This window comes from Xiphophorus hellerii, chromosome 23, assembly GCF_003331165.1.
Source record: "Xiphophorus hellerii strain 12219 chromosome 23, Xiphophorus_hellerii-4.1, whole genome shotgun sequence".
Lineage (NCBI taxonomy): Eukaryota > Metazoa > Chordata > Actinopteri > Cyprinodontiformes > Poeciliidae > Xiphophorus > Xiphophorus hellerii.
In genome coordinates, this window is record NC_045694.1 from 6,779,321 (window position 1) to 6,788,112 (window position 8,792).

Consider the following 8,792-nt stretch of genomic DNA (forward strand, 5'->3'; position numbering starts at 1 on the left):
TTTGCACCAAAAAACACAGAAATTTTAAGATAAATCTCAGAAAAAAAAAGAACACTGAGGTTCAAAAAGATTAAAAATTTCATTTAAACCCTTAGAAATCTTTTAGAAAAAACTTCGAAATTTCCGAGTTTTAAAAGTCAAAAATTGTTAAGAAAAAAACTGAAATTTTCAGATTCATCTCAGAAATTTTCTAGGAAATTTTTTTTTAAAGTAGAACATTTTCCAAGATTTTTTCTAGAAAATTTCCGAGTTTAATCTCCAAATTTCAGATTTTTTTTTCTTTTTGTAGTTTTGAAACCATGGGGTCAATCTGCAGATTTCAGGCCAAAAACATCAGAAATATGATAGTCTGTATAATACAATTCATATTTTGAATCGCTGCATTCTTCAATTCAAAAGTGTTTGATCTGATGAACACAGCGACATCAAACATCAGTAAATTGTTTCTGTTTGATATTTTGGCGGATTTCTTTTGACTTTCTCACCGTGTCAAACAAGAAACCAGCGCAATTAACTCGACTGTGTCAGTCAGCCAATCAGAAGATGACGTCATCATCCGGGCTTTCCCTAGTTTAAAGAGACAGAAATCATTCAGTATGAAGGCTTTAATAAATATTGTGACATTTAGCAAACAGCAATAATTTTGGTAATTCTAACTGACCTAAAACAAGATAAATTTAGTCTAATTTAACTTCAGACACTGAGAAAAAAAATGTCTGTTTCTGGTTTCAATTGCAGGTATAACCTGCTTATGGTCCAACCATAAACATTAATTGTAATATATCTAAAATTAGGTTTTGTTGTTGTTGCTTATTTAAATAATATTAAGGTAGAGTAAAAACTAGGGTGCCGCCTCATTGTTACGGCTCATCATCCTCATGTGTGCAGATTTATAATCTTCATCTGCAGCCTGATATTTGCCACTAATCGCATCTCTTTGTGCCATTAATGGTCTAAAATGTACTTCTCCTGTGTAAGAGGCAGACTGGAAGCTAAAAATAGCTACATTTTGCTCACTCACTGTTTCACAGCAGCAACTGAAGCTCCTGGCCCAGAAAAAAAATGGAAAAAACCCCAGAAAGTTAAAGCGAGAGCGAGAGAGAGACAGGATGGGGGAAGCCCTTATTTAAGAGTCCACCGCTGTTTTCCTCCGCCCAGTCCCACACACAAACACCACACACAAACACCTCCATCTGTCCTCAGCGGGGGGGACGATGACTCACACAGCCTCTGTTTTATGTAATTGGACCAGAGTCATTTCAGCCAGCAGGGGGCAGCAGATCCCGCATATATCCTCTGCAGGATCCAGAAATAGCAGCAGCTCGGGGTAGCAGCGCTGGTTTCATAACCCAGTTGACGACTGAGTCCACATTTCCCCTCGTTTCCCACAGACAACACACACCTGTAGGAGGAAACACTGAGGTGACTTCAGAAAGTGACGAAGAAGCTGTGAGGGTTTTTCTCTGCTGTGACGGAGAGCAGGGGCGACAGAGGCTGGAGTCAGAGTGCAGCAGGGCAGGAGGGTTTGAGGGGAGCACCGTCCGGTCATCGCCTGCTGCGACGTTTACACAGAAAAATAAAAATATCTGAGCAAAACAAAAGAAAACTGAGGTCTTCATTACGGGTCAAAGGTTGAAAATCTAATGGAAAACACAAAATATCCAACAGAAGGAAAGGACATAAGGAGAGTAAGGATGTTAAAAACACTAGAATGTGATGAAAAATACATAAAGCAAAACAAAGAAACAAAGTGGAAATATACAGATTAAAAAAGAGCATATTGAGCATCTGAGATTTAAACCCACACAACTCACAAAGACTAATTTTTCTTTACCTACTCACCAATAAACTAAGCAGGAACTATTTTAATTAAACACATAATCACTTTTTTCTTTTTGGAAGTTTTCCCTGTTGGATGAAAGGCATTATATCATTTCTAGCTCAATTTGTTCTCAGCAGTAAAAACCAAATTTATTTGACAACACTGTATCTCGCCAAGCTGCAGCACAGAAATTAAAATCAGATTTGTTCGCACCAAGGTGTGTTTTAGAGTATAAGATGAGGTTCGATTTACCATGACAAAAGGAAACCAGAACACTGGGAAGATAACACTTAGATTTCAACTTCAATGTTGCAGTTTTGTCCTAATTTGTTCATTTAATTTTTTATTTTTAATTGTGGTTGGCGGGGGCCTCACAAAAATCAGTACCGGGTCTATAATTGGGCCCCGGACCTCACTTTGATCACCCTTGCTTTAGATACAGAGGAGCCCAACAGAACCAATGTGACCCTGAGAATAACACTTCAATTTAATTTAATTTAATTTAATTCAAAAATACTTTACCGTCTAACTTTTATAAATATATATTTTTAAATATTTGTTAAAACTGTTACTCACACAGATAATCTTTAAAAATCAAGTTTGTCTGTCTTCTCCCAGCGTTAGCAAGAAACAACCAATCAGAGTCATGAAGCGAGTCTTTCGCGCTGCCAATCACAATCTCTTGTGGCGCTGCTCATCCCCTACTCTTATTGCTACAACTTCTCCCTGTCAGCAGATCTTAAGAATGCTAATGCTAGTTAGCATATAGCCACCAATGACGGCAGATAAGCGGTGTTCCTGTAACGGTAAGTTGTTTCTCCATCATTAACACATTTAGCAGCGCATACAGGAGGATGACTGACAGCGTTAAAATCTGCTCCCTGGCTCTGATTGGTTGTTTTTGGCTGCGTTTCTTCAGTCAGCAATATTAGCTCAGGGACAAAATGGAGGAGATTGATTTTTTCTCATAACTTGTCACGATATGATGATAATTTTAACCAATATGTAAAAAACATTTTCTTTATAAAGTTACATCCTGCAGCTTTAATCCCAGAGGAAAATTAAGTCAAAATTCAGCTCTGAAGTTTGACTTTGCTGCTGTTGAACAACAAACAAATAACCAATAAAGATGAAAACAGTCCACAGAACACATTAAACACCCGTGACCCCTTCTGAATGGTGTAGTCAAAGGCCTCTGCTTGTCTCAGTTCATACTTGTGTTTGTGTGAGTGTGTGCCAGAGTAGCAAACAAGTAAAGCATTTGAATGTACGCATTAGTCAGTCTGCGCCCGAATCCCCTGTCTGCATTCTTGTTTTTATGTTTATTTGAGAGCGGGGCGTGGGCGTTCACACCGAGAGGCTCTGAGTGGCAGCGCCCACACGGATGAGTGGGAGGAGAGTTTGGGACAGCAGAGTGGGGAGTAAAACCTCCGGGACTCTGAGTTTTGGCACCTTGTCTGGAGTAAGAGCTCATCTCTGATGCGAAACTAGAAAAAATTAAGGCGGAAAAAACAGTTTTCCACGTTTTACAGTCATGCTCTGTTAGCTATTATTCAATGCATTTTGTCAAGATTGCACTGCAAAAAGCTTTCCATGCTTTCCTATTCAGGTTTTATATTTCTGAATGGAGGAGTGGGGTGGAGTGACATTTACCTCCACCCTCAACCCACAGTACCTCGATTAGTTCACTGATGGAAAGAGCGGTCAGCGGTGTCTGCTGGACCTGAGAGCGACGATACATGAAATGAGGAGGGATGAATTAGTGAATTAGTCAGGACCTGGAGCAGGAAATTAATCTCTCCTCTTGATATTTGCATAAAGAAATATAAGAGGGTGACAAATGTGGTGATATCATTCATAAAAAACAGCAAAACATCAAAAATAAGGGGAGAGAAAAACGTTTCTAGTGGAAATATCTTAGCATAATTTAAGACAAAACTAACTTACAGCATGTTTTCTGCAACAGGAGTTTGGTTTAAGTAAATAATTCCTTAACACTGATGAAAAAGTACTAGTTCGACTGGCAGAGTATTTCTCTTACAAGACATTTTCCCATGTTATAAATGAAATAATCTGCTAATATAAGCAACTATATTTTTATCAATATTGAGGAATTATTGACTTTAAAACAAGCTCCTAATAGACCTGTAAGTTAGTTTTGTCTTAATTAAAATGTTCCACCAGAAACTAGACCAAAAATATTTGATAAGAATATATTTTTATGTTTTTGCAGTGCTTTTTTAATGTGTAAGTAGAAGGGAAGAGACGTTAGCTTGGACTGCTAATAGCCTGTAGCTGGAGGCTAACCACAACAGTTAGCAACTTTGACTTGCTTTATAACAAGCAACTGAAACTTGATTAATTTTGAGGTGGGATTAATGTGAGATTGAACATCTGAGAACAGCTGAACACTGCAGAATGATGTGAAGTTTGCGCTAAACCATGTTAGCATGCTAAATTCCCAGAATAGCATCCTCGGTTAGATTATTCAGCGCTAAACCATGTTAGCATGCTAAGTTCCCAGAATAGCATCCTCGATTAGATTATTCAGCGCTAAACCATGTTAGCATGCTAAGTTCCCAGAATAGCATCCTCGGTTAGATTATTCTGGTGTGTATATTATGATTTGTTTAGACTAGTGCAGTATGCAACCTCTGCACACTGCTTTTAATCTATCACAAGATAATTGTGTATTTTTATACAGAAACACAAAATGGCTATTCAGGTAGCTTAAAGGTGCTAGCCTTGTTTAAGGAAAGAACTACGTAGCTATAAATTGAATAACAGATGGTTGCTTTACACACAGCTTATATTTGGCCTAAACTAAGTAAAACCATTATTTACAGTTTATATGTAAACACAAAACAACAAAACTATCTAAAACTATGGATAATATAAAAACAACATCATGATGAAATCAGCAGACAGGAGCTGAAACGGAAATGTTTAGAATAAAAAAATCTTATCCATAACATCCATTATGATACAAATCATAAATATCTTTCTTTATTCTTGTGCTCTATCTATTACAAAGCAGCTCAGATGTCAGAGTCTTTATGCATCAACAGTCAGCTTCTGTAAATAATTAGCTTATCATTCTGGTTCAGTTGGAGGTTTAGTTGCTGGGTGTGTTTATTGCTTTGGGTTAATATGAACTGGCCATGAACGTTCTGGGTATTTTGAGGCCCTTTTAAGTGATTAACAGTGAAATGATTATGAACAAAACACAGGATTCTGAGAACTTTGAAAGATTAAAGGGTGAAAATCAAATGAAAGAGAAAAAAAAATTCAGATGAAACATCAACTGTCATGTTAAGCGGAGAGTTATTTATACTGCTCCATAAAAGACTCTAAGCCAAACCCAGGCCCGTTTTATTTTCAGTTTCTTCACTCGTTGCGTAAATGTTGTTACCAAGAGACGACGGCGTGTTGCTATGGGTGTGTGGGTGTAGCGCGCCAAAAGAAGCTGATGCTGAAAAGACATTCAGCCCTGAGAAAAATAACAGAGAAAGAAAAAAAAGTGAAAAGTATGAGAATGGCAGGGAGCAGAAGGCTGGAGAAGAGAAAAACACAAAGTGATGGTACAACAGATATTTTCTAACAGCTACTGAGGAGTTTCTAAGAGGTGGATTGAAGGAAAGAACATAGTGGATTTAAAGGTGATCAAAAAACATTTAGAAAACTACATTAATGGAGTTTGACTTATCTACTTTACTGCTTTACTACATCAAAAAGTTACTTGGTGAAGTTTTAAATGTAATTTCTTTATATGTTGTTTCTAACACAAAGAAATTAAAGTAGTTATTTAAGCTGCCTGAGTGTTTGTGACTTTGCTTACAAATAAGAAGAGGATAAGTAAAAGACAAAATAAGAAGTGTTTGCAGAAGTCATGATTTTATCAGATAATAAGAAAACAAATACAGGACAGAAATGATTATGTCTTTCTGCCAATCAAAGATACTATTTTATGTCTCTTGGATTGTGTGTTTTTTTTTGTTTTAGCTCAAGAAAAGGGAGTAGATTGTGTCTGTGTGAAAAGGTGCAAGGTCTGGTTTCAGATTTTGAGCATGTGTGTGGTTTCTCCAAACAATTTTACGACATTTCAGTCCAGACTTTGACTAGGCCCCTACAAAACCTTCTTTTTCGGAGGCATAACTTTTCTCCATGAGAATTTTGGGGTAAGGAGCCTGGTTCAGTTTGAGGTTTCTTCCTGTTAAAGGGGAGTTTTTCCTCTTCACTGTCGCTACATGCATGTTCGGTATGAGGGATTGCTGTAAAGTCAGTGACTCAATGGAACCGATTCTTTACTTGTCGCTACATGTTCATCCAGGAGGAGTAATGCTGCAAGTTACTAGCTGTGTTTCCAAATGTGTACAAAACTTTATCAATATTCTGCTAATGTCGATTTCGCAATTCTGTGCTTCCATTAAATAAGAAACACAATTAAAATCACACGTGGATATGGTTTTTTCACGAGATAAATCATTAAAAAGAATGATGCGACATCACTTCCTGTCGTCTTCTTTGTCGTTTCTGCCAGTAGTAACATCCGATTGTTGATCACATGGCTTTTGTGAGGCAAAGAAAGTGTTTCCATTTGAAACTAACCACATTTTTTTGTAATTCCAGTTTGTGTAATCATATGGTCAATGGAAATGCAGCTAATGACTCAATGCCATCTGCTGGGTAAAGTGCATCAAGACGACACTTTTTGTGAAATGGCGCTATAAAATAAGTTGAATTAAATTTAATTGATCCAGTGCTAACAAGGCGTCTAATTCCTGAAACAGCAAAACATCCCATCAACATGTGTGACTATGATATGATGTAATTTATGTGAAATGTTGTTATTCTACATAAGATGTAGCAGGAAACAAAACTTCCAAAATCATCAACTTTTGTCTCACTTTTCCACACAACAATCCCCCCTAAATATTTATATTTTTAGGTAAATGTGAGAGAAATTTTGCGTTTTTGTTGGTCAGCAATTATTTTATACTTGAAGTTTAATTCTACATGTCAGGTAGAAATCTTGGAGAGGCTGTTTAACCAGCTATTGTTAAACAAATGCAGTTATTTTTTGCCCAAAGTATCGCGCTTTTCTGATCAGTGAATTTAAGATAACTGCTTTTTGTATTCACCAAGATTAATTACATAATGTGAAATATGTAATTTCACTTTATTTCAATCAATAAAGTTGATTGATTTAATCAATCAATCAACTTTATTTATACCACTAGGTAGATTTGGTCATAGTGAGGTGAGTTAGCTTTCTTACCGAACAGGAATCTTGACAAAACCACACATTAAATATAAATATTACATGACTAAAACAAAAAACAAACAAACATAAAAACAATAAAATAAAAACAAATACAGTATCCTCATTACGATAAGAGGATACTCTGTGCTAAATCGAATTTTGGAAACTTATGTTGAGACGAAAAAGAAGACAGGAATCCGTGAGGGAGTAATTTAAGCAACACTTAAAACTAAGATATATTTAGACCAGGAAACACTTTTATTTGGCTAATAGTGCCATTCCCCATCTTTCCACTCATCTATTGCTGTCTGGCACTAAAACTGAGCAAATGCATTTTGTTACTTTGCGCCATTGCCCACAGGAATGTTTACATCTGCTCATAAACGCCTCCAAAAATAGATACAATCTGCCCTGCCAATGAAAGCTCAGCAAGCCTCCACAACAATCACACAGCAACGGGACTGCACCGTTTATGGTATTTATGGCCAAATGTGCTTTTTAATAACACTTAGAAGGTTAATTATGACAGTAAAAACAATATTTCACCCTAAAAGATTGCTTTGTCGAGCTTATCTGCAGCCTGATGCTGTTTTTCCGTCTTTTCCAATGCAGCAGACAAACGGATGGACGGAAAACGAGTCTTTTTGGGAAGAACCGAACGAGCCCCAGTTGATAACGAGTAACAAGCTCCATCCGGCCTTGAATCAGCTTGAAATGTGAGTGGAAGAGAAAGAGCAGGAAACATGAGAGGGGAAGTAAAGGAGTTGTGTGCTTGGTTTTAAAATTACAGGGTCAACAGATGTGTAAGTTTGGACGAGGCTTTTAAAGCCACTCCTCACGTCACTTACTGCTTTGCTTATGCAAAACGCATCAATCAATTTGGTCAATTTGGTGTCGACTCAGATTAGAGAAACAAACATTTGGAAGAACGTGTCCCTCTGTCTTTCTGTGTTTCCCCCCCGAGTTTATCTGCACTTGACCTTTTGGACTGAAAAAGGAGGCTGAGAGCTTATCGATGGAGGGGAGAAAAAGGAAGCAAAGGATCTGCTGCTAGGAGGTCTCTCATGATGTAACACATCTACATCACATCACCATGGCAACCCCGCATCAGCACCAACTGAGTGTCATAGAGAAAAGAGCCGCTGTCTGTGCTGGTATGTTACAGTAGGAGGCTCAGAACCAGTTTAAATGTCGAGATAGTTTTCCAGACATATAAATGAATGGTTGGTTAGTCGCCATGATCATGATCATTTAACTATGTTTGAGGATTTTTCTCTTTTAGTTGTTATTTTTGTGACAGTTTTGTAAACATCTAAAAAAAATAATAATTTTGATATAAGCCTCTTAAAATAGGGTTGGAGTAGTTTTTTTTCTTATTTTTATGTATGAAATTGTGTGGATGTTCGTATGCGACTGTTTACTTTATGCGACTCTGGATGGAAATGAGCATTTTTGCTAAATATGGTACGTTTACGACAACATTGTGAGCTCATTATATGCACCCTCCCATTTAAATAAAATAAACCAATCAATGTTTCAATTCATGCAGAAGGTATTAGGTAATTAAAAAGATAATTTCCAAGCTGAGTTATGTATGATGGTGTGTTAGGGTCTTTGTAGAAAAAAACGAAGTTGGAAATTTGTGAGAAAAAAACACAGACATCAATCCGATCTGTGCCACTTCCATATGTGATGCTAATTCAGAAA